Source organism: Lithobates pipiens, unplaced genomic scaffold (assembly GCF_037356315.1).
Source record: "Lithobates pipiens isolate NorthernLeopardFrog02 unplaced genomic scaffold, aLitPip1_a1.2 Scaffold_30, whole genome shotgun sequence".
Classification (NCBI taxonomy): domain Eukaryota; kingdom Metazoa; phylum Chordata; class Amphibia; order Anura; family Ranidae; genus Lithobates; species Lithobates pipiens.
Genome location: NW_027507791.1, coordinates 52,179,703 through 52,206,732, shown reverse-complemented (window position 1 = coordinate 52,206,732; position 27,030 = coordinate 52,179,703). Strand labels below are relative to the sequence as shown.

The following is a 27,030-nucleotide window of genomic DNA, read 5'->3' as shown; positions in this document are numbered from 1 at the left end:
GATCTGTGGAATACTCTGCAGAGCTCTCTGATCGGAGCCATCAGTCCCTATGGCTAGAGATCTGTGGAATACTCTGCAGAGGTCTCTGATCTGAGCCGTCAGGCCCTATGGGTAGGGATCTGTGGAATACTCTGCAGAGGTCTCTGATCAGAGCCGTCAGTCCCTATGGGTAGGGATCTGTGTAATACTCTGCAGAGGTCTCTGATCGGAGCAGTCAGTCCCTATGGGTAGGGATCTGTGGAATACTCTGCAGAGGTCTCTGATCGAAGCTGTCAGTCCCTATGGGTAGGGATCTGTGGAATACTCTGCAGAGGTCTCTGATCGGAGCCGTCAGGCCCTATGGCTAGAGATCTGTGGAATACTCTGCAGAGCTCTCTGATCTGAGCCGTCAGTCCCTATGGGTAGGGATCTGTGGAATACTCTGCAGAGCTCTCTGATCTGAGCCGTCAGTCCCTATGGGTAGGGATCTGTGGAATACTCTGCAGAGGTCTCTGATCAGAGCCGTCAGTCCCTATGGGTAGGGATCTATGTAATACTCTGCAGAGCTCTCTGATCGGAGCAGTCAGTCCCTATGGGTAGGGATCTGTTGAATACTCTGCAGAGGTCTCTGATCGGAGCAGTCAGTCCCTATGGGTAGGGATCTGTGGAATACTCTGCAGAGGTCTCTGATCGGAGCCATCAGGCCCTATGGGTAGGGATCTGTAGTTCCTTAATCATAAATGATAACAGGCCCGCCTGTAGACTCTGGACCTTCTTCTCTCCCTAGACCAACCCCATTCTCAGGAGGTGGGGGGGGGGGGGGGTGTTTGGGGGCTTTGATTGTTGCGCACTAAGGAGGTCTATTGTTGCTGGAGGGGTTTTTATGTTGCTGGAGGATTGTCGCCGCTAGGTAGGTCTATTGTTGCTGCAGGGGGAGATATTGTTGCTGAAAGGGGTCTTATGTTTCTGGGAGGGGTCAATTTTTGGAGGACATCTAATCTTGCGGGGGGGGGGGGGGGGGGGGTGAGGGTGGTTGGAGGTTTTTATTGTTGCTGCAGGGGGATCTATTGTTGCTGGTGGGGGTCTTATGTTGCTGGAGGGGGGATCTAATTTTGCAAGGATGGTGGGGTGGTTGAGGGTTTTGATTGTTGCCACTAGGGAGGTCTATTGTTGCTGCTGTGAGATCTATTGTTGCTTGAGGGGCTCCAATTTTGCGGGGGGTGGTGGGTGGTTGGAGGTTTTGATTGTCGATGCTAAGGAGGCCTATTGCTGCTGTAGGAAGATCTATCGTTGCTAGAGGGGGTCTTATGTTGCGGGGGGTCTTATGTTGCTGGAGGAGATCTAATTTTGTGGGTGACTGGGGGTTGCGATTGTCATGGCTAAGGAGGTCTATTGTTGCTGCAGGGGAGATATTGTTGTCGGAAGGGGTCTTATGTTGCTGGGGGGGTCAGTTGTTGCTGGAGGGGACCTAATTTTGCAAGGGTGATGGGTGGTTGGGGGTTGCGATTATCGCCGCTAAGGAGGTCTGTTGTTTCTGGAGGGGGTTTTATTGTTGCTGGGGGGTCAGTTGTCGGAGGAGGAGATCTAATCCTGCGGGGGGGGGGGGGGGGGGGTGGTTGAAGGTTTTGATTGTTGCTGCTAGGAAGGTCTATTGTTGCTGCATGTGGAATATATTGTTGCTGGAGGGGGTTTTATGTAGGTGGGGGAGACAGTTGTTGCTGGGAGGGATCTACTGTTGAGGGAGGGATCTATTGTTGCTGCAGGGTGATCTATTGTTGTTGGAGGGGGTCTTATGTTGCTGGGGGGTCAGTTGTTGCTGGAGGGGATCTAATCTTACAGGGGGGTTTGGGGTTTTGATTGTTGCCATTAGGGAGGAATATTGTTGCTGCATGGGAAATCTATTGTTTCTGGGGGGTCTTATGTTGCTGGGGGGGTCAGTTGTTGCTGGAAGGGATCTACTGTTGAGGGAGGGGTCTATTGTTGCTGGCTGCTGGCTGGAGGGTCCATCGGTGCTGTCTGCGGGGGGATCTGTTGTTGCCGCTGGGGGTCTCTTGTTCCTGTGGGGGGGGGGGGGGTGGTATTATGTTGTGGGTGGCCCATTGTTGCTGGGAGGGATCTATTGTTGCTAGCTACAGGGAATCTATTTTACTGCTTTTCTTATGATCAAATTCCATACCAATGACTTCGTACCACAACTGTTATTTGGTTCCGTATTCTCTAAAAGGGGCGGTACTGGGAGGTAGGTAGGGGGTGGAACTAGGGAACGGTGCGCAGAGTTGGGTAGGGGGCGGAGACAAGGGGCGACTCTGAAAAGGGGCGTTCTTGCCCATATTCTGGGGGGGGGGGGGGAGCCCTGATAAAATGGATCTGGTTACAGTCTTCTATGACTGAGTAATTGTCATTCAAAGTATGACAGCGCTGAAAACTAGCCTGGGCAGGAAGATGTTCTTTAGGTGGTTAAAGAGTATAGTACATAAAAAAATAGTACATTTTATTTGGCACAAAGATAAACGCAAAGCAGTATATTATATACATACATGGGTGTGTAGACACAAACAGAACAAGGGACTGTACATTTAGAATAGGCCTTGGTGTTTAGATGGCCAAAATACATTACAGGTCATAAATCCCTACATGTTGCGCCAGAAGATGGCTTCTTCAGGGGGAAAGGATGTTGTTAACCTGTGCAAATAAGTAGATTCTAAATAAAACAACAAAAACACACAATAATAATAAACACGTATAACATTTTATGACATAACATATGTCTTAAAACGTTATGTTCATTATTATTATTGTGTGTTTTATTTAGAATCGACATATTCGCACATTTAACATCATTTTCCCCCTGAAGAAGCCAAGGTTCTGGCGAAACATGTAGGGATTTATGACCTACAATGTATTTTGTCCGTCTAAACACCAAGGCCTATTCTAAATGTACATTCCCTTGTTCTGTTTGTGTCTACACACCCACGTATGTATAATTTATCTTTGTAAAAAATAAAATGTACTAACTTTTTACATACTATATGTAACAATTATATTTTTCGGCAACGTTCTAATCCCCTTTTCCTATCCTCACTTAATCTCTCAAACAACATTTGGGACTGAGGTGCCTCACATATTGAGGACCCTCCAGCCCCCCCCCCCCGCTACAGATGACCTGCAGCCGAGAAAAGTCACCAACCTGGTGGTGCGGCCTGACGGAGCTGTGTAAATCTCAGGACTGGCTGGACAAAAAGGCAAGTAAAATAAATCCAATGTATGATTTGTAGTGGTGTCTTTAGCGGTTTATCGGAGGACGGAGCTCCTACATCCAGACAATGGTACCAGATGTCACCACATCACGCCCCTCCCGTCTTTTTGGTTCCTAAACTATAAAACGCAACGAGCAACACGAGACCCCGTGTGGGAAGGGTGTAGTCCAAAGATTTATAGGAAATAAAGTGCCTACAGATGTCACTGGAATTGGACTTAAAGCTGAACACCAAGCCAACTGTTAACTCCGCAAAGGAAACACATATAAAAGGGAGCCCAGCCAAAGGATCTGAATTTCTGTCCATCCAGTCCTGGGATTTACCCAGCTCTGCTACACAGCACGGCCCTGTCTGGCAGGGCAGGAGACTCGATCTCTCCCAGCTGCCCAAAAAGATTATGCTATCCTTCCATTGGTGGAAGGAAAAAAAAAAACGATCATCAGTTTTGATGTGCTAATCCCTCCAGCAGCGCTTTTGTGTTGGAGCTTTCTCCATCGACAGAACACAATGATCACTGCTGGCAGCTGCAGCCTTTGGTTGTGATCTATGAAAAAAAATAAAAAAATCACCAGTCTGGTTTTACTGAAGTTGATCGATGGATGGATTGACTTCAGTGCAACCAGCCTGTCCCCAGATGGATCGAATCTCGTCCAGTGCGTGCCTGAGATCTGATCGATCTAGGGCCACATTTTTTTGGGGGGGGGCACAAACTGAAAAATACTGAACCCCCCCCTATCAATTGCAGCCTGACTGTACCCATCAACCAAACGCAGCCACTTGTGCCCCTTCATACGCAGCCGCTTGTGCCCCATCACACGCAGCCACTTGTGCCCCCTTATATGCAGCCACTTGTGCCCATCATACGCAGCCGCTTGTGCCCCATCACACGCAGCCACTTGTGCCCCCTTATATGCAGCCACTTGTGCCCATCATACGCAGCCGCTTGTGCCCCATCATACGCAGCCACTTGTGCCCCATCACACGCAGCCACTTGTGCCCCCTTATATGCAGCCACTTGTGCCCATCATACGCAGCCGCTTGTGCCCCATCATACGCAGCCACTTGTGCCCCATCATACGCAGCCACTTGTGCCCCATTATATGCAGCCACTTGTGCCCCATTATATGCAGCCACTTGTGCCCCATTATATGCAGCCGCTTGTGCCCCATCATACGCAGCCGCTTGTGCCCCATCATACGCAGCCACTTGTGCCCCATCACACGCAGCCACTTGTGCCCCCTTATATGCAGCCACTTGTGCCCATCATACGCAGCCGCTTGTGCCCCATCATACGCAGCCACTTGTGCCCCATCATACGCAGCCACTTGTGCCCCATTATATGCAGCCACTTGTGCCCCATTATATGCAGCCACTTGTGCCCCATTATATGCAGCCGCTTGTGCCCCATCATACGCAGCCGCTTGTGCCCCATCATACGCAGCCGCTTGTGCCCCATCATACGCAGCCACTTGTGCCCCATCACACGCAGCCACTTGTGCCCCCTTATATGCAGCCACTTGTGCCCATCATACGCAGCCGCTTGTGCCCCATCATACGCAGCCACTTGTGCCCCATCATACGCAGCCACTTGTGCCCCATTATATGCAGCCACTTGTGCCCCATCATACGCAGCCGCTTGTGCCCCATCATACGCAGCCCCTCTTGCCCCATCATACGCAGCCCCTCTTGCCCCATCATACGCAGCCCCTCTTGCCCCATCATACGCAGCCCCTCGTGCCCCATCACACGCAGCCACTTGTGCCCCCTTATATGCAGCCCCTCGTGCCCCATCACACGCAGCCACTTGTGCCCCCTTATATGCAGCCACTTGTGCCCATCATACGCAGCCGCTTGTGCCCCATCATACGCAGCCACTTGTGCCCCATCATACGCAGCCACTTGTGCCCCATCATACGCAGCCACTTGTGCCCCATCATACGCAGCCACTTGTGCCCCATTATATGCAGCCACTTGTGCCCCATCATACGCAGCCGCTTGTGCCCCATCATACGCAGCCGCTTGTGCCCCATCATACGCAGCCCCTCGTGCCCCATCATACGCAGCCCCTCGTGCCCCATCATACGCAGCCACTTGTGCCCCATCATACGCAGCCACTTGTGCCCCATCATACGCAGCCACTTGTGCCCCATCATACGCAGCCACTTGTGCCCCATTATATGCAGCCACTTGTGCCCCATCATACGCAGCCGCTTGTGCCCCATCATACGCAGCCCCTCTTGCCCCATCATACGCAGCCCCTCGTGCCCCATCATACGCAGCCACTTGTGCCCATCATACGCAGCCACTTTTGCCCTATTATATGCAGCCCCTTGTGCCTGTCATATGCAGCCCCTTGTGCCTGTCATATGCAGCCCCTTGTGCCTGTCATATGCAGCCCCTTGTGCCTGTCATATGCAGCCCCTTGTGCCTGTCATATGCAGCCCCTTGTGCCTGTCATATGCAGCCCCTTGTGCCTGTCATATGCAGCCATGCTCAGCTGTCACTTCATTAACCCCCCCCCCATGGCCGGTCCAGCGGCATTTGCTGCTCCTCTCCTGGAGTAACAGGGCTCTCCTCGGTGGGATCCGGTGGCTCTTCTCCTCTGTGGCTAGCGGCGACTGCGGCTCCTGTGTCCACTCGTTTCCTCTTCCGCCAAACGTTAGGCATCCAATAGGATTGCCTAATGCTCTGGCCAAATCGGGAGACAGGTCTCACTGACCTGCCTGCTGATTGGAAGGGAGGAAAGTTAGTGCGAAAATAGCGAAAATTCATTCGCTATGCCACACAACAGGGTGGTATCAGGACCCAGTGCTCTGCGCCCTGAGCGCACCCTAATTTGAAGCCTGTTAGAGCCTCTTGCTCTAATCACGTGCTTCAAAATACACACCCCCCAACTACCCCCGCCATAGTAATTCATATGTCCGGCGTCCTGAAAGGGGCCGGGCACATGAATAGGGAGGGCGGCAGAGGTGTCGGGGGGGTGGCACCCGTGCGTCCACAATGCACAGACCGCCACTGTCTTTCACACGGAGGCACTTTTAAACTGCCAGTAAAACGCTGAGCGCTTTTGAAGCACTTTTCAGGTGCTTTTGAAGATCTTCCTATTCATTTCAATAGAGAGGGGCATTTTTTTCACCGCCTTGCCAGCGTCCTGCCAGCGCCCTGCCCCAGTGTGAAAGCATTCATTGATTTTATTGTAAAAAAGTTTTTCGCAAGCGTCTCAGGCGCTTTTTTTAGCGCGAAAGCGCCTCAGTGTGAAAGGGGTCTCTGTGTTGCCTCTTCCTTGCACTTCCCAAGCTCTACTATACAAGGATAATAGGAGGCAGAATTTTTCGGGACATACACCACTTGCACTTAATGATGTTATAATACAGAGGGGCATTTAGAGCATCTTCTTGAGAAGGGATGTTTGTGACAAAACTCTTTCACAGAACATCCACATTTGTATGTCGTTAGGAATATTATTACCATATGAGGAATCCGCAGGAAGGAAGACTACAGAAAATGTCACATTCCTTCATATGAGGACATCTAGTTGCCGGTTTTAAAATGACAGTTGGATTCAGATCTTTGTATATGTGGCATGTATGTCTTAATGATCGCCATTGTGGCTTTGGTCAACATAACGTTTTTATGTTCACCAGGTTTTTTAATTGGCGTTCATATTTTCTTATATTCACCAAATTTTTTTTTTACATTTTTTTAATTTACATCCTAATCAGCGGCGGCCCATCCATTAGGGGCACATGGGTGTCACACCCCACCCCCCCCCCCCCCCGCCATGCGTCCAGCCCCATAATCTACAAGCAGGGCACCGGCACATGGATTCTAATAGAGGGAGTGTTTTTATTTGAAGCACGTGATTAGAGGCGCTAATAGGCTTCAAAAAAGGGTGGCCTCGGGATGCAGAGCACTGCCAGTTGTGTGACAATAGCGAATGAATATGCTATTGCCACACTGATCCTCCTCCCGGCCAATCAGGAAGCGGGTCTTGAGATTAGTTACCTGATCTTCCGAAAAGGAGGAGTGATCCTATTGGCCTAGCGGGAAGAGGAAGGAGGAGAAGCAGGAGACGCCTGATCCACCAGCCGCTGCTGCTCCCGCATACAGGGAGGAACCTCTCATCCATGGTCCCACCGTCTGGGTCTTTCTTGGAGATGCCGGGTCCCCTGAGTGATTCTCACCCCTCCGAGCTGGCCGGGGACAGCTGAGAGTCCAAAAGGTGGGACATTACTCCACGAGGGGAAGCCCGACCCACCTGCCGCCTCTGCTCCTGGATACAGGAGGGAAACCTCTCATCCATGGTCCCACCATCTGGGTCCTTCTTGGAGATCCTGGGCCCCCTGAGTGATCCTCGCCCCTCCAAGCTGGCCGGGGACAGCTGAGAGTCCAAAAGGTGGGACATTACTCCACGAGGGGAAGCCCGACCCACCTGCCGCCTCTGCTCCTAGATACAGACGGGGAACCTCTCATCCATGGTCCCACCATCTGGGTCCTTCTTGGAGATTCTGGGCCCCTGAGCGATCCTCGCCCCTCTGAGTTGGGTGGGGACAGCTGAGAGTCCAAAAGGTGAGAAACTACTCCACAAGGGGAAGTCCGACCCACCAGCTGCCACTGCTTCCAGCACTCCCCGGCTCGGACAGGCGAGATCAGAGTATCATCGAGTAAGGTAAGGAGGACTTCCACTTTTCTGTCCGTCTCCCGCGCGCAGGGGGGATGTTGCTGGTGTTCCTCGCCTTCATGCCCGTCTCCCGCGCCAGGGGGTGTCTGAACCCACCACACCCACTGTTTGCCCTCGTGCCCCATTATTGCTCTGCTTGGGGAGCCTAAAGGCACCCCAGGTCTTTTTCAATCCTAGCAACACCCCTGCTCTTACTTATTGGCCTTTACACAGATCGGCCATGACTTTATAACCACTGACAGGTTAAGTGAATAACATTGCACACGGCAGGGGTGCTAGAGTCAAAGTAGTACACGGCTTTAGGTAGTAAGCCTTATCTTCTACCTCCACTGCACATACAAAGGGTTCCGGTTCTGCACGTTGCAGAAGATTCGATGCGAAGAAATGTCTGGATGGCCGCACTCCAATAAAATCACCTTTATTAGCATCAAAGAACAGGGAACGACAATCCAAACAGCAAGCGGGTGAAAGAAGCACAGCATACAAAGCAGCTAACGCGTTTCACACCATTCTTGGAGCTTAATCATAGCTGGGATTATCAATGTCATACATCGAATGATGGTTCATAAGAAGATCCACAACAAGCGGCTCATTACTCATATGGATGTGTATGAGGAAGTCACAACTGTCTATGACTTTGTTAAGTGAATAACATTGATTATCTCATTACAATGGCATCTAAAAGTTGATGGGATATATTGGGCAGCAAGTAAACATGTTGTCCCTGAAGCTGGTCTCTTGAAAGCAGAAAAAATGGGCCTCAGTTTTTTTTGTATGTTCTGGCCACCGGGCCTTTATTCAATTTACCTGTATATGTGTTCTAAATAACATGTTGGTTTTCTTAATGTATACCAAGCTAGTTATGCAGAGTGCAGACGCCACCTACTGTTCCCTTTCTGGTATAGCTTTAGCGGTTTGCTTTAGTTACATATTGAAATTTCTTTGACTGTGTTCATAAAGTTGTTAGGAACCAGTGCATTCTGGGAGACTTCTCTAGAGCACAGCTCCCAACCGTCCCTGATTATGAGGGACTGTCTCTGATTTGGAGCAATGTCCGTCTCTGTCCCTCTTTCCCCCTCATTGTCCCTCATTTTGGTCTGATCTATAAATTTGTATATAAAATGCATTATTTATCTTTAAGAAAGTGTTTCCCGGTGCTAAACCTTTCATCCAATTTCTAAGTTGCTACATTTGTAAATTTTAAAAGCCAATATAAAGGAATAGTAGTGGTAAAAAAAAAAGCCCTTGTGGATTCAATTAACCATTTTTTGTGTTAATTCTCCTTTAAGTGGGTGTGGCAGGAGGTGTGTCCTATAACTACATACGTTTTCTGGTAGGTGTCCCTCATTCCCACCTAAAAATGTTGGGAGGTATGCTAGAGGAAGTGAGCCAGCCACCATTTTAAGAAGATACAGCAAGGCATCTTTTCCAATCTCTCACCAACACCTCTTAGCAAGCTTCAAAAGTAGGTTTTTGTTGTCCCATTCTGTGTTATAGAGTATTGTTTCTTTATTATATGCAATATTGTACTGATTGATGTTTGTTTTATCAACTTGTAGTTTCACCTGGCTTGTTCTCATAAATCTAAGATCAAAGAAATATGGTATATGAAGGTTATGGAGCAAGAAGGTTTAGCTCTCTGTCCTAGAGACAGAACAGTGTATGGGGTTGTGTAACTGCAGACCAGTCAGGGTGCCCATACTGACCTGTGTCCACAGCCAAAAGCACCTACAATGGACATGTGAGCATCAGAACTGGACCACAGAGCAATGGAAGAAAGTGGCCTGGTCTGATGAATCAGGTTTACTTTTCCATCATATGTATGGCTGGGTGTGTGTGCTTCACTTAATTGGGGAAGAGATGGCTCCAGAATGCAGTATGAGAAGAAGGCAAGCCAGTGGAGGCAGTTATGATGCTTTGGGCAATCTTCTGGTTGGGCCCCGTCATTCATGTGGATCAATGCTACATTGGCATGTACCACCTACCTAAACACTGTTGTTGAACAAGTATACCCCTTCATGGAAATGGTATTCCCGATGGTGGTGGTCCTTGGCAGCAGGATAATGCACCCTGACACACTGCAAAAATGGTTTTGGAACACATGTTGTTGACTTGGCCTCCAGCTTCTCCAGATCGCAATCCAATTGAGCACATGTGGGATGTGCTGGAAAAAGCAAATCTGATCTATGGGAGCCATACCTTACAACTCTCGGGGCTTAAAATGGTTGTCAACCTCAGACATGAAATATGAACAAAGCATATCCCTCTATAGTGTGTACTTGTCTCAATCCAGAGCACTATGTGTTATTTCTGTCTGCTGCTTCATTTCTCTGCTATCAGCATGAGTGACTTTTGGCAAGTTTTTCTGACACCAACAGAAAGATGGTGACAGGGGAGGGACCTCCAGCTGATTGACAGCCTCAGCTCTGTTCCTGTGCATCACTCAAGGCCAGTCACTTCACTGGGGATATGGAAGGGTATCTTCAGAGGTCTATTAATGTCCATGCCTCGATAAGTCTGGGGTGTTTTCGTAGCAAAAAGGAGGGGTCTACTCAATTTTAGGTGGGTGGTCATAAAATTATGGCTGATCAATGTATAAGTAAGGAACATAGTGTTGTCACCCTATAACAGGAAGTGCCTTCTTGGCAGGATCACAAAGTGTTCTTTAACAACTTCATTCCCGGCGTATAGTCAAATTACATCTGCGCATGGGATCTTCCATCCTGGGTGGGCATCATATGACATCCTGCGCTTCCCTCCGGTATAGGGGGGGCGCGCGCGTGCCCGCCGCATCACAGAGGAGCCAATGCGCATGCCTGGTGACCACGATGTCCGCTGGGCACCGCCGATTGCTCCTGACAGAACAGAAACATGGATCTGTGTGTAAACACACAAATCCACGATCTGTCAGGGAAGAGGAGACACCGATCGGTCTCCTCCCCCAGTCAGTCCCATCCCCCCACAGTTAGAACACACAGTTTGGGAACATATTTAACCCCTTGATCGCCCCCTAGTGTCAACCCATTCCCTGCCATTTATACAGTAATCAGTGGCTATTTATAGCAACGATTGCTGTATAAATGTCAGTGGTTTCAAAAGTGTCCAATCTGTCCGCTGCAATGTCACAGTTCCGCTAAAAAAACGCAGATCACCGCCATTACTAGTAAAAAATAAAAATGCCGTAAATAAATCGATAACCTATTTTGTAGGCGCTATAACAAACTTTGCGCAAACCAATCAATATACACTTTTTGCCATTTTTTTGAAAATATGTAGAAGACTATATATATTGGCCTAAACTGAGGAAAAATAGTTTTTTTTTTTTTTTTTAATTTGGGATATTTATTATAGCAAAAAGTAAAAAAATATATAAGAAAAACGGATAACTGTCTTCCTTCAGTCACAGCATTCCCCCCACTGCCTAGGAGCACACTTAACCCCTTGATCGCCCCTGATGTTAACCCCATTTGTATTAGCACTGATCACTGTATTGGTGTCACTGGTCCCCAAAAAGTGTCACTTAGTGTCAGATTTGTCTGCCGCAATGTTGCAGTCCTGCTAAAAATCACTGATCGTTGCCATTACTAGTAACAACAATAAAAAAAGTCAATAAATCTATCCCATAGTTTTTAGACGCTATAACTTTTGCACAAACCAATTAATATACGCTTATTGATTTTTTTTTTTTACCAAAAATATGTAGAAGAATACATATTGGCCTAAATTGATGAAGAAATTCAATTTTTTTTATTGAATATGTTTTATAGCAGAAAGTAAAAAATATTGCTTTTTTTTTTTCAAAATTGTCGCTCTTTTTTTGTTTATAGCGCAAAAAATAAAAAACGCAGAGGTGATCAGGCACCACTTAAACAAAAGCTCTATTTGTGGGGAAAAAAAAGGACATAGGTACAGCGTCGCACAACCGCGCAATTGTCAGTTAAAACGACGCAGCGCCGTATCGCAAAAAAATGGCCCAGTCAGGAAGGGAGTAAATTCTTCCGGGGCTGAAGTGATTAAATTAAATGAGACCAACGTGGACTTTTTAAAATCACAATAATGTGAAAGTTTATGAGATTTTAGTGATTGAGGGTCGCATGGGCATTCTATTGGAAATATGATACAGATCATACACTTATGAATGACACATAATGTTCCACATTACAATACCAGCTCGGTATTTAGTTGACAACTCTCGCTTCCCTCCATCCTGCAGTAGTTTTAATGATCTCCATGCTTCCGAGCTGTAACGTTGAATAATATTCACAGCATCTGACCTAATTACATAAACAGCCCTCATCCTAACCAAATAAACAAGAAGTGTTTATCTAATCGGGGCCGATTGTCATGTTCTGGCCCCGGCTCTTCCCGTCATGTGACTTGGATCCAGACTATTATGGATGTGTTTAGCTGTCATAACAACTTTTACTGCTATGAAAACTCACCGTTTCCCCAACTCGTTCTCTTATGAAAGTTCCCGATATATCTTCTACAAACTTTCCACTACATGAAAACATCCCCATGGGAAGGTTTGGACAAGCCAGATAAGAAAGCGTCTATTTTAATCATTGCGCTCGGCAAACGTCAATCACTCCAGGCCAGTGACAGTTACAGCCACACGCTGGACTAATCTAATTTTATGCCGTCCTACATGGCTGACAGGGCAGGACAGTGGCTTAGTGGTTGCAATTATGCCTTGCAGCACAGAGGTCCTGAATTCCATCCAAGGCAATATCTGCATGGAGTTTGCACTGTCGCCCTGCATTTGCATGCGTCTCCTCCAGTAATTTTTTCTTCCTCCCACACTCCAACAAGCATGCTGGTAGATTCTAGAAATAATGCCTCACTTAATATTTAAATAGAGTAAGGGTGGGCACCATCATCCTAATTTAGTTGATAGACAACATGAGCTACTCCAAACAAAATGCCCTCTAACGCCTATGGTGATTAAAGAGGAAGTAAACCCTCATGGGCGTTACTTCCTCTTTGTTGTGACTGGCCGGAGTCGCGTGAAGTCGCGTGACATCAATTCCCACGCATGCACGCGCAAGCAGCCTTTAATGGCATGACCCGAGCTAGAAACGGCACAGCGTGCCCTAACACCGGTGCATGCGCAGAAGAAATCGCTGTACGGCAATTTGCAAATATCTCCTAGACCAAGGATATGCAATTAGCGGACCTCCATCTGTTGCAAAAGTCCCATCATGCCTCTGGGTGTCATGCTTGTGGCTGTCAGAGTCTTGCTATGCCTCATGGGACTTGTAGTTCTGCAACAGCTGGAGGTCCGCTATTTGCTTATCCCTGTCCTAGACCATGGGTCTTCAAGCTATGGCCCTCCAGTTGTTCAGGAACTACAATTCCCATCATGCCTAGTCATGCCCGTGAATGTCAGAGTTTTATGCCTCATGGGATATGTAGTTTTGCAACAGAGGGAGGGCCGTAGGTTGAGGATCCCTGTCCTAGACCGTGCAGGTCTGGGAGATATTTCTATATTAATATAGGCTTATCTGTAGGTTAAAGTGGTTGTAAAGGGTTTACAACCACTTTAAAGGGCTATCTCGGTACCTGGTAATTTGAGACACATTATGATAAAATAAAATTTGATACATTTATTATAGAAAAATACATAAAATACAATCACAACAGAAGCAATTAAGAATTGTTGTGTACAATTTCATAGAGTTCACAATATTATAATCAAAAACCCATCAGGTAGATGAGAAGAGCAATGCAGATATAGACGATATCCTCGACAAGTTTCGCTACGCATGTCGCTTCTTCAGGAGGTGTCAATCAAAACATCTAACGGGTAAGTAGATACAATCTCATAGTTACAAAAGTAAGAAACATTATAGCTAAGCTATCCGTAAAGCTTGATTAATGGAGCTTGATAGAAAGCGGAATAACTTACCAATATAAACCCAAGGAGGATCAAACGGCATTAGAGACACCCTAAGCGGGTGTCTCTGCTAGGGCGGACATGGGAGGCAGTAAATGTGGAACGGACTAAAATAATATAAAAGAAATTCTATATGTAATACTGATGTGGGACCAATACTCAAGTACATATATATATATACACACATATACACAGTGCCTTGCGAAAGTATTCAGCCCCCTTGAACTTTTCAACCTTTTGCCACATTTCAGGCTTCAAACATAAAGATATAACATTTTTATTTTTTGTGAAGAATCACCAACAAGTGGGACACAATTGTGAAGTGGAACGAAATCTATTGGATTTTTGAAACTTTTTTAACTAATAAAAAAATGAAAAAAAGGGGGGCGTGCAAAATTATTCGGCCCCCTTGCGTTAATACTTTGTAGAGCCACCTTTTGCTGCGATTACAGCTGCAAGTCGCTTGGGGTATGTCTCTATCAGTTTTGCACATCGAGAGACTGAAATTCTTGCCCATTCTTCCTTGCAAAACAGCTCGAGCTCAGTGAGGTTGGATGGAGAGCGTTTGTGAACAGCAGTTTTCAGCTTTTCTCTTTCTCTTTCCACAGATTCTCGATTGGATTCAGGTCTGGACTTTGACTTGGCCATTCTAACACCTGGATACGTTTATTTGTGAACCATTCCTTTGTAGATTATGCTGTATGTTTGGGATCATTGTCTTGTTGGAAGATAAATCTCCGTCCCAGTTTCAGGACTTTTGCAGACTCCAACAGGTTTTCATCCAGAATGGTCCTGTATTTGGCTGCATCCATCTTCCCCTCAATTTTAACCATCTTCCCTGTCCCTGCTGAAGAAAAGCAGGCCCAAACCATGATGCTGCCACCACCATGTTTGACAGTGGGGATGGTGTGTTGAGGGTGATGAGCTGTGTTGCTTTTACGCCAAACATATCGTTTTGCATTGTGGGCAAAAAGTTCGATTTTGGTTTCATCTGATCAGAGCACCTTCTTCCACATGTTTGGTGTGTCTCCCAGGTGGCTTGTGGCAAACTTTAGACGAGACTTTTTATGGATATCTTTGAGAAATGGCTTTCTTCTTGCCACTCTTCCATAAAGGCCAGATTTGTGCAGTGTACGACTGATTGTTGTCCTATGGACAGACTCTCCCACCTCAGCTGTAGTTCTCTGCAGTTCATCCAGAGTGATCATGGGCCTCTTGGCTGCATCTCCGATCAGTCTTCTCCTTGTCTGAGCTGAAAGTTTAGAGGGACGGCCAGGTCTTGGTAGATTTGCAGTGGTCTGATACTCCTTCCATTTCAAAATGATCGCTTGCACAGTGCTCCTTGGGATGTTTAAAGCTTGGGAAATCTTTTTGTATCCAAATCCGGCTTTAAACTTCTCCACAACAGTATTACGGACCTGCCTGGTGTGTTCCTTGGTCTTCATGATGCTCTCTGCGCTTTCAACAGAACCCTGAGACTATCACAGAGCAGGTGCATTTATACAGAGACTTGATTACACACAGGTGGATTCTATTTATCACCATCAGTCATTTAGGACAACATTGGATCATTCAGAGATCCTCGCTGAACTTCTGGAGTGAGTTTGCTGCACTGAAAGTAAAGGGGCCGAATAATTTTGCACGCACCACTTTTCAGTTTTTTATTTGCTAAAAAAGTTTAAAATATCCAATAGATTTCGTTCTACTTCACAATTGTGTCCCACTTGTTGGTGATTCTTCACAAAAAATTAAAATTTTATATCTTTATGTTTGAAGCCTGAAATGTGGCAAAAGGTTGAAAAGTTCAAGGGGGCCGAATACTTTCGCAAGGCACTGTATATATATATATATATATATATGTCACCTCCAATAGTTCCTGCTCCTCCTGTTACCCCTTTCATCTCTAAATACGTCCCATTCTAAGTTGAAAATGTCACTGTCCCCAAATATAGATGCTCCCAGCAGATAAGAGCAGACTTTTATTATAGTCTTTATAGCGTTTGTGTGGTTATTTATGGACGTCAGGAAGGAAAAAAAAATGACATTGGGTGGAGACAATGCTTTACTGCTTGTCTTCAGTGCCGTAATGACATGGCAGTGGAAACTGTTCTATTCCAAGTCTATAATGCTGTAAACTCAGTGTTGGTATTATGCTGGACACACAACTGACAACTTATAGCCAAATGGACGGCTTAAAATAATAAATAAATAACAGCTATAATTGTTTCTTAGTTTCCAGTGATGAATGATTATAAAAGGGGCAACATTTATCACAACCAACTCAATGCCACTTGAAAAGATACTTTCAAAAGATTTCCACCCCAATTTTTTTTATTTTTTATGACCAACGAAGCTGCCATTTTAGCCTCAACCTGGGATCAGTAATGACATCAGCCATTTGATAGTATGACAGTTTGGTTAAGAGCACAAGCAACTGTGACCGTTTTTATTCACGGCACACCTTGAATGTGACTATTTTGGCAAACCATTAAATCGATTGGTTATGTTCTGCTTCAAAGTTTACATGAAGGGATGCACTAGTTACTGCATATGCATACGTGTGAAATTGACCAGGAGTCAGGTATAGAATATTGTGAGCTGGTGGGGTCACTTATACTTGCACATTAAAAAGGTAGACCTCGTCATTTGGCCTCCTCCAGGGATAACAGTTCTTTAGATCTTCTTCCACTCCTGAAATCTTCTTTCATTAGCCACTGATGATGTAACTACTGCATATCTAAGCGTCTTGCAGATGATGAAAATGTACATTGCACTGTGCATGGTAGAAAAGACAGAAAAGTTCCCTTCTACCTGAAAACTCTACATCCAGAACTCCTGATCTACATATGTATAGCACACAAGATTCCTGATGGGGGTAATGCACACTCAGGTCCACCTACCCAAAAGGTTTAGTGGACCCTAATTCTTGTGATCAACAGAAGCTGACCAGTGAGTACTGGGTAAGGGGCTCTCCCAAAGACAGCCCTTCCCAAGGCTGGCCACACATTCTCACCCTAGACTCCAGGATAAGCCTGAGGACCCACACCCTACAATCTATGAGTGAAAAAACACACATATATAAGTGCAAGAAAGGTGCCAGCACAGATGCCAAGGTCTTGACAATAACGCCTAGCCCATGAGGTGGCATGCATTAATAAAGGGTTAGTGTGGCCTAGTGTCCTTTTTCACAGATGGGTCTTAAACTCCCAGTGATACCAGGAGAACCCCCAGGACACCACTCCTAGGGGGCACTGCACTGCACTGCAGGATCTTTGCCTCCATGACCCCAGGCCTGAAAAGCCAGCACTGCTTGAAGTGGGAGGAGGACTTTTTGATGCTAAAACCTGGCCAAACCCCCCTTACAAGAGGTTGAGTTGAGGTCTTACTCAAGTTCTGCAGACAAAACCATCTGCATAGCCTATTTTCTGCATGATTTTGGATTCTTATGCCGCGTACACACGATCAGACTATCCGGCGGACTTAGTCTGGCGGACAAACCACCGGAAAGTTCGCCGGACTTTCTGAATGAGCAGACCTGCCCACACATGACCGGACTTTATGGCGGGAGTCCACCGTACTTTTGAAATGAACGGACTTGCCCACACACGGAGGAAAGTCCGTTCATTTTGAACGCGGCTCCAGGTAACCGGAACTAGCGCAGGAGGTCAATGTCGCCGCCTTCGGCGGCAAGATTGACACGCCGCTAGCCCTGCCACCTGGTATGGACTTAAAGGGGAAGCCCTACGCCGAAAAAACATTTGGCAGCGGTTAAGAGCCGAGGACTCATTTTAGGGTGTTACAATAAATGTCAATGGTTCAAGTAGGACAGGTAGCATTTTCAACTGTTCTTAGCACTGAAAGCCCCAACTGCTACCCCCAGGAACTAACAGACCAGACAGGGCAGTATGTTGCCCCACCAAATTCGATGTTTATGGGCTGCTTGTGTTTAGTGAATTTGTCCTTGGAGTTGCTGTAACCTCTGTTCATTGTGACTTTATTGATAGCCCTTTTATAATGTTTGTCTTGGAATAAAACCAACTTTTGAATTTCCTGCTGTTTATCCAGATACTCTTTGTGGCTTTATCACAATCTCTTACTGCTCAGATAAAACAGTTATTAAATATTTGCTAAAAATACGTTTATAAACATTGGTATTTTATATCAAATTTAATGTTACTCTGTCATAACGTCCATATTCTCTGTGATTATCAGTTTTTTAGCATGGTGCACTTAAAACTGTGCCAAAACTACCATTCAATAATTATTATACTGCAAGGAGATATAAGGTGAACAGCACACCAGTGACTCTTATATTACTGTTATCTGCAGCCGCAATAGTAATAAACATCAATGGCTTTCTGAATCATGCTGAGAACTGAGCAAATCCACAAATTCTATAGGCCACATGTCTCCAATCTATGGCTCACAGGCCAAAGGTCAGTAGCCTCTTAGCCCCTGTACACACGGTCGGAAGATTCCGACGGAATCTGTCCGATCGGACCGTTTTGTCGGATAATCCGACTGTGTGTGGGCTCCATCGGACTGTTTCCGTTGGAGTATCCGACGGACCAAGTTTTCCAACTTGTCGGTAAAATTTTCCGACAACATGATCCGATCGGACTTTGTCTGATCATGTGTAGAGAATTCCCATCGGACAAAGTGCCACGCATGCTCAGATCAAATTCCTACACCAAAGCTATTGGCTACTAGCCTGAACGTAGACCCGTCGTAACAAAATAATGTCATCACGTTCTGAACTTGAACGTGGATTTTTCCGACAACTTTGTCCCACCGTGTGTATGCAACAGTTTCGGACAAAATCCGTCGGATTTGGTTGTCGGAATGTCCGACCGTGTGTACAAGGGCTTAGGGGGGGGGTCTTCAGGTCAAACTATGGTCTCTGTTTCTTTCCAACATCTACAACTTCCCTTCTGGTCTCCAGCACAGGTTCCTCTGGCTATGCTGTCTTAACTAATCATGTTTGTGGTGCACCCTACATCAAAATCTGTCTTACATGAGAGCCTCTAACAGAGTGCCCCTTACATAAAAGAGTCCCCATCAGAGGAGAGAATCGGATCGGTTCAAGTTTACTTGGAATTTCTTTGCTTTACTCAATTTGTTGTTATAAATAATATCATGCCGATTTCAAATAGGTCCAAGTAAAACCCAATAATTTGTTTAAACTTTGGTCAATCATCTATAAGATTGATTTATTTTGTCCCGCAAATATTTGTAAAATATTGAAATGTGTGGAGAACCCTGCTGTAGGCCAATGAATAAGGAATCATTCAAAAAATGAATGGAAGGTAAAATGGGCAGCACAGTGGTGTAGTGGTTAGCACTTTCACCTAGCAGTAAGAAGGGTCGCTGGTTCGAATCCCAACCACGACACTACCTGCTTGGAGCTTGCATGTTCTCCCTGTACCTGCGTGGGTTTCCTCCGGGTACTCCGGTTTCCTCCCACACTCCAAAGACATGCTGGTAGGTTAATTGGATCCTGTCTAAATTGTCCCTAGTATGTATGAATGTGAGTTAGGGACCTTAGATTGTAAGCTCCTTGAGGGTAGGGACTGATGTGAATGTACAATGTATATGTAAAGCGCTGCGTAAATTGATGGTGCTATATAAGTAACTGAAATAAAATAAATAAAAAATAACTCCATCCATCTTGTACTTTACCTTTTCTACCAAAGTGCTCCGGGTCTTAGCCCTTGTACACACGGTCGGACATTCCGACAACAAAATCCGTCAGATTTTGTCCGACGGAATTTGTCCGAAACTGGTGTTGCATACACACGGTCGGACAAAGTTGTCAGAAAATCCGATCGTTTGTAACGTGATGACGTTATTTCGTTACGACGGGACTACGTTCAGGCTAGTAGCCAAGAGCTTTGGTCTAGGAATTTGACCTGAGCATGTGTGGCACTTTGTCCTATCGGAATTCTCTACAAACGATCGGAGCCCACACATGTTCAGATTATCTGACAACACCGTCCGATCGGACATTTTCCGTCGGAATGTCCGACCGTGTGTACAAGGGCTAAGAGTATAACCAGTAGATAAAATAAGAAAAAAAATAAAAAATAAAAATAAAAAAATAAATAAAAAATATCCCAGCTGAAAATGAACCGATAGGAGTTCAACAGGACTAAAACAAGCATGCAGATCGGCCAAGTCGGAGTAGGTTGTTATAGGTCAGTGACACAATAGTACCATTGATTTAGCATGACAACTAAGAACTAGCAATTTTTAGAAGCAGAGATCAGCGCTCTGTACTTGTTAAGGACAGATTTCCTCTACGGAAAGCAAATACAAGTAAAGAAGCTCAAAGAGCCTATAAAGACTAATATGAGAACAACATACTAAAGATTGTAGTGCTGATGACATCTGCTTGTCCTGGAAGATCATGATTGAACTGCGTTCAATATCCCTCACTTGGCTCAGAACTTTATAACCTCCCAGAGCTTTTAGACAAAGTCATGGTGGTCCCGTGTTCCCTGGAGTATATTACTGGATCTGGATGGGAAGGCCATGGCCGAGGGGGGGGGGGGGGGGGTACAGTTATAGAACTAGTCACATTAATAGCAGAGCAGATTCTAAGGGAGGATAGGACTATCTGAGCAATCTGTGTTTAAGTGTATTTGTTTTCCTATTAATATAAGACTAGCTCTTGATTTTATGTCGGGGAATGGGAGGGTCATTCTTTTTCCCCGGTTCCCTCGATTCCCCTTTCTTCCACCGCTCATGTGAAAATTCGCTTTTTCATTAGGTCAACCTATTGGCCTTTACAGAACGTAAAGGCCAATAGGTTAACCTAATGAAAAAGCAAATTTTCTATAGAACTTTCCCCTATTTGTCTCACAGGTGTCAAATTAATTCTGTCTTGAGAGAAATATGGTTGCCATTGATGACCCGTCATCTGAAAATGCTGGTTGTCTGGATGTTATGATAACCCACTCGCTTCAATACTTTACCAGTCAGTGGCCCAAAACAAATCTGCAGATTTGGAAAGTCAAGGAAAAGTCAGATGTTCTAACCTGCAAAATTGTTGTGTCAGTGGTCACCAAATGGAACAAGAGGGTCAGAAGGACAACCAGGAAGCTAGAATATACACAAGGAGATCAATATCAGCTTCCAAGTTCCTCTTAGGATAGGTTTTCTTTAAAATGACCCTGCCACCACAATACCCAGTTGCAGGTTGAACAAATGCTGTAAAAAGTAGGTATTAAAGAATAATTCCAGGCATGGGTATTTTATACATGGCTACATTGGTCCAGGTTGGACTAATATAAGTATGTATATACTGTACCTGGCTGAAGAGATAGCGGTACTCCAGTGATCTCCACTTGTTTCCAGGTCCCATGTCAAGCAGATGCATCCTGCTTACCGAACACAGAAGTTCAGATGCTCGGCACGGGCACCATTGAATAAAAGCAAAGCTTTCTCTGAATGGACAAGGTGGAAAAGTGGGGTAGTAGTGATGTCACGCTCTCCACCTTGTCCAGTCAGAGAACGAATGGCACAGAAAGCGGAAGCAAGTGGAGCTCACTGGCGTAGAGGTGTCTACTTCAGTGATTTCCAGCTTCCAGTGGCATTGGCTAGATAGGGTGTATATACAGTATCTCACAAAAGTGAGTACACCCCTCACATTTTTGGAAAATATTTTATTCTATCTTTTGTGTGACAACACTGAAGAAATTACACTTTGCTATAATGTAAAGTAGTGAGTGTACAGCTTGTATAACAGTGTAAATTTGCTGTCCCCTCAAAATAACTCAACACACAGCCATTAATGTCTAAACTTCTGCGAACAAAAGTGAGTGCCCTCCTAAGTGAAAATGTCCAAATAGGGTTTGATTAGACATTTTCCCTCCCAGTGTCATGTGACTCATTAGTGTTACAAGACCTCAGGTGTGAATGGGGAGCAAGTGTGTTAAATTTGGTGTTATCGCTCTCACGCTCTCATACTGGCCACTAGAAGTTTAACATGGCACCACATGGCAAAGAACTCTCTGAGGATCTGAAAAAAAAAAAAAGGTTGCTCTACATAAAAGATGGCTTAGGCTATATGCCAAGACCCTGAAACTGAGCTGCAGCACGGGGACCATACAGGGGATTAACGGAAGGTGGAGATGGTGCAAAGTCTCTAACATCCACCAGCTCTGTGATGTCATAATGGAGGTGTGGAAGAGGTCTCCAGTGGCAACCTGTGAAGCTCTGGTGAACTCCATGCCAGAAAATAATGGTGGCCACACAAAATATTGACTCTTTGGGCCCAATTTGGACATTTTCACTAATTGGTGTACTCACTTTTCTTGCCAGTGGTTTAGACATTAATGGCTGTGTGTTGAGTTATTTTGAGGGGACAGCAAATTTACACTGTTATACAAGCTGTACACTCACTGTGTTGTCAAATGAAAAGATATAATAAAATATTTACAAAAATGTGAGGGGTGTACTCACTTTTGTGAGATAATGTGTGTATATAATATATATATATATATATATATATATATATATATATATATATGTATATAATATAATGATATATTATTATTGTTATTATTATCGATTTATATAGCGCCAACAGTTTACGCAGCGCTTTACAATGTATAAGGGGGACAACACAATTACATATAGTTCCATTGGTCCAAGATGGACCAGTATAGCTATGTATAAAAAATACCCATGCCTGGAATTATTATTTAAACACATACTTAAGCTCCATGTGTGGTCATGTTTTTCAGTAAACATGTTTGGCAATTCTGAGCTACCTCTGGTGCTTTTTAGATTGTTGGAGGTCCTCTCTCTTTTATAACCCAAAGATTGCCTCCCCCAACCTCACCCGGGCTCTGGTAGCTGCCCAGAAATCTTTGTAAGCGCTTGGGAGTACATCAAGGCTTCCATCTACCTAGTTTAATGCCAGCCCTGGGTGATAGCAATCCAATACAGTCCCCGTCCCAGCGCCAGGATCCCCTTTGCTCTCTTATGGGATCATGCTCTAGAGGAGACTGGTCAGGTGACATATTTTTTAATGTTCCTGGAAGCTGTAAGGTCTATAAAAGTTAATGACATTATGGATTGTCATGATATGATGGATTTTAAAATTGTGTCCTTTTTTTTCTCTACGTATTGCAGTACATCTTACCCACACATGGCGAACATAGGATCCCTAAAACCAGGTCTCTTGGGAGGGGATAACCGCTAACTTGATAGATGTTACTTAGCCATCCCTTGTCAGCACCCTCTACTTGATAACAGGGTACTGAACAGCCTGGTACATGTCAATATTGGGCACCAGTACTGTGGGAGGGGTACTTTCTTTTTTGGGGATTCCTTTCAAACCTTCACTTCCCCCTGAGCTGGTATCACACCCCTCCCTTTCAACGTAAATATCGGCCTGGTCTGGAATGGAAGGGGTATGATATTTTTTATTTAATTTAAAACCATATTTTAATCACTATGGGGAGCTCAGGTTTGGGGGTCAAATTTACTATTCAGAGTGCCCAAACTGGACAATTATAGAACAGGATAGCAGTTCAAAGAACAACCCTTTGCTACAGTATTACTACCATCTGCTACTAGTAATGAAAAGTCAAAAGGGCACATGGGAATAAAGCTGCAGGAACAGTAGGACCCAAGAGGTAAAAGCCCAAATTGGGGGTTTCCATTACATAAAGTAATTCCTTCTATTTCCCTAGGGCTGCCCATACCCAGTTTCATTTTCTTTCATTCATACGGAAAGTATAAAAAAACATTCGTCAGAACATTCTTTTTTGCCATCATTGAAACAACTAATTTCATTTGAAAAGTCCATAACTTTTCATCCAGATCTGAACAGAATCCCGGATATATGACAGGTTTCATTACTATTACATTAATAAAATATATTTTTCCTGAATGAAAACCAAATTCAACATTAGAACTTAGTTTATTTAAGAAAAAATGTTCCCCCCCCCCCCCTTCCTGACCAGACCATTTTTTGCAATACCACACTGCGTTGTTTTAACTGACAATTGCATGGGCGTGCGACACTGTACACAAATAAAATTGATGTCCTTTTTTCCCCACAAATAGTTTTTTTGGTGGTATTTGATCACCTCTGCTGTATTTATTTTTACGCTATAAACAAAAAAACACCAACAATTTTTAAAAAAAATTATATATTATCTTACTTTCTGCTATAAAACACATCCTATAGAAAAATGTAAAAAAAAAAATGAAATTTCTTCATCAATTTAGGCCAATATGTATTCTGCTACATGTTTTTGTAAAAAAATAAAAATAAAAAAAAACCAACAATCACAATAAGCGTATATAGAATGATTTGCACAAAAGATATAGCATCTACAAACTATGGGATAGATTTATTGACTTTAAAAAAAAAATAGTTTTCACTAGTAATGGTGGCGATCAGCGATATTTAGTGGGACTGCGACAATGCGGCAGACAAATCTGACACTAAGTGACGCTTTCTGTGGACTAGTGACACCAATACAGTGATCAGTGGTAAAAAAAAAAAAAATGCTGTGACTGAAGGAAAACAGAGATCCGTGTTTCTACTTAGCAGAAACACAAGATCTTCATGTTCTTCCCTCACAGAATGGCAGTCTGCCTTATTTAAATAGGCAGAGCGGAGTTCTGCCTCACCTATGAACGATTGTGGGTCCCAGCAGCCATTGCCCCCCAGAGCCAAAGAGAGGAATCACGTACAGGTACCGGATTTTGCGCTTAAGGCCCACCCCGCTCCAGTATATGTATGTGGAACGGTCCTTAAGCGGTCAAATTTTCTCATCAAAACTAGCCTCGAAATGGAACATCGATTTGACCCCACTAACCATTATAAAATCAAATGAATGTGCAATGCTATTTAGTGTAAACCCGAACTATGCCCTCTTTACTTCTAATGCCGCTGCCATAGATCAAAAATGTAATCTTAAATATAAAATTTTATAAATACAGCGCTAAAAAAAAGCCCCTTTAGTGTTTTGAAATTCATACAAATGTGTTGACAATTTACACAATACATATAAAAAGTATGTAGTGCCTAAATAAACACAAACATCTAAATGGAGTCAATTTAACTAATTCAACTTAAAAAAGTTTCAAACAAGGTGCCACGTGCAAGTAAAAGTGTTTAGTGTCCAATATACTTTTCAGCCCAATATCATGCTCCTCCACTTTAAATTCCCGTATTCTTCTCAAACCACTCACCAGATTTCTCAACCACTCACCAGATTTACAAACCCACTACTTTATAGGGTCTATACAAGCTCATGATCATAGAAATGTTCCACCACTCCTCCCCTACAAGCCTCCACCACTACTCTTTCAAGGTTTCCACCACTCCTTTGCCTTGGGGGTTCCACCATCCCTCCTTTCTTGGGGGTCTACCACTATAACTTCTCAATTTGTGCCACTTCACCAGACCAGCTCAGCAAATACCTCTTTCTCTGACTCTCAAAGGATGCCGAAAAATCGGAAGTAATGCAATAAAATCTTCATAGGGTAACATGGTTTATTTACTTTAAAATCATACATAAAACCAAACACCCTCACATAACCCTGGACTGCCTCCCAACACTAAGATAAAAATGCTCCGAGTCGGCTCTACTGCATAACCTGATACAAGCCTTCCCTGCGTGCGGGATGTTGTCACAGATATCTCCGCCCTAAAGGCGCAACATCCTCCAGCACACAGAGAAGGCTCATACCAGGTTATATGGTGGAGCACATTTGTATGAATTCGAAAACACTAAAAGGGTTTAGGGAATTTAAGCTCTGTTTTTTATAAAATCTAAGAACTTGTATATGACAGGCACACCTCCAGGCTAATAGATCGCTCCTCCAGGACGAAAAAATAATAAAAAAAATCACTTGCCAAGGACATACAAATTAAAAGAGGAGAAAGAGCCACCTCATTGTGCAGTAAAACAAGGGCTTTCTCATTTACTAAAACTCTATACACTCATATATATCTGAATAGATTCGGCATGTCACAAAATGCCAGATTTCAAACAAGATAGCCATGATACTCAGCGTGATGCTGTCACATGCCGTAGCGCTACCCTGTACGTTTTGTCATCAGCAGTCGCCAGAGGCTTGACCAATTACCATCACCACACTCTTTATCACAGCCATCTTGTTGATCTGAAACGTCTGATATTTTCACATGGGGAGGGGGGGATCTGGGGGACCCCCTTGTTAAAGAGGGCTTCCATATTCTGAGAAACACCCCCACCAACAGATCCCCACAACCACCTGCCAGGGTTGTGGGGAAGGGGCCCTTGTCCCCATCAAAATGGGGACAAGGTGTTTAGGGGGGAGGGGGCAGAGCCCATTCTGCCCCGAAGAATCGCCCCCCGTTTTGAGGGTGTGTGGCCTGGTATGGTTCAGGAGGGGGGGTGCTCGGTTGCCCCTCCCCCGACCTACTAAGCTTCATGCTTGGATAAGGGTCCATTATTAATTCTGGGGGGTACCCCACAACGTCTTTTTTTTTTACATGGAGTCCCCTTAAAGTCCATATCAGACCCAAAGGGCCTGGACGTGGATTGGGGGGGGGGGGGGGGGCATGCTGTTTTTTTCCTTTATTTTTCATTGCTGGCATTCTTTTGTTTACATGCAGCTTTGAGAAGAGAAACCCGCTGACAGCTGGTGAGTCATTAGCTGTAAAGGACGCGGTGGCCGGCTTCCTCAACAACCAGCTATTCTTCACATAGAGCTTTCGACCGATTGAAATTACCGTAGATCCCTTCTGAAAATTTGAAAATTGTTAGAAAATTAAGAAACTAAAACATTTTTCCGTTCTGCACATCTAGGAACTTTTTAGAGCACAAACAAAACAATCACACTGGTCAAAGTCATAACAAAGTCACACTCATCCAAAGTCGTATCGAAATCTCATCCAAGTCACACTGTAATGTCGCAATGGAAATCAAACTCTTTTAACAAGTGTGAATAGGGCCTTATTGTAAGTGTTATGTTATTTGTTACCCGCAAATTGTGTTAGCTGCTTTTATGTACCTAACCGCAGGTAAAATTTATTACCGTAATTAAAATTGAAGAATGAATGTGCAGACAACAAAAATGTTTGAAAATGAAATCTTACTCTTGTATGGCCAGTTGACCTCCCCTCTTATTTTTCGCAGTTAGAAACATTGGTCTCTTGGAATTTAATATGGTTAGTACTCTGCAAACCAGATGCTTTGCAGCCTATT

General features: G+C 44.6%; 1 long non-coding RNA gene across 1 annotated transcript in view; it reads right to left on the bottom strand.

Moving 5' to 3' along the window:
- LOC143942819 (uncharacterized) overlaps positions 1 to 12,516 on the bottom strand; it is a 151,566-nt gene extending 139,050 nt beyond the window's left edge. The window contains exon 1 of the long non-coding RNA XR_013264844.1: positions 12,360 to 12,516. This is a non-coding gene — a long non-coding RNA (uncharacterized LOC143942819). The remainder of the gene's footprint in view (positions 1 to 12,359) is intronic.
- Positions 12,517 to 27,030: the final 14,514 nt, after the last annotated feature.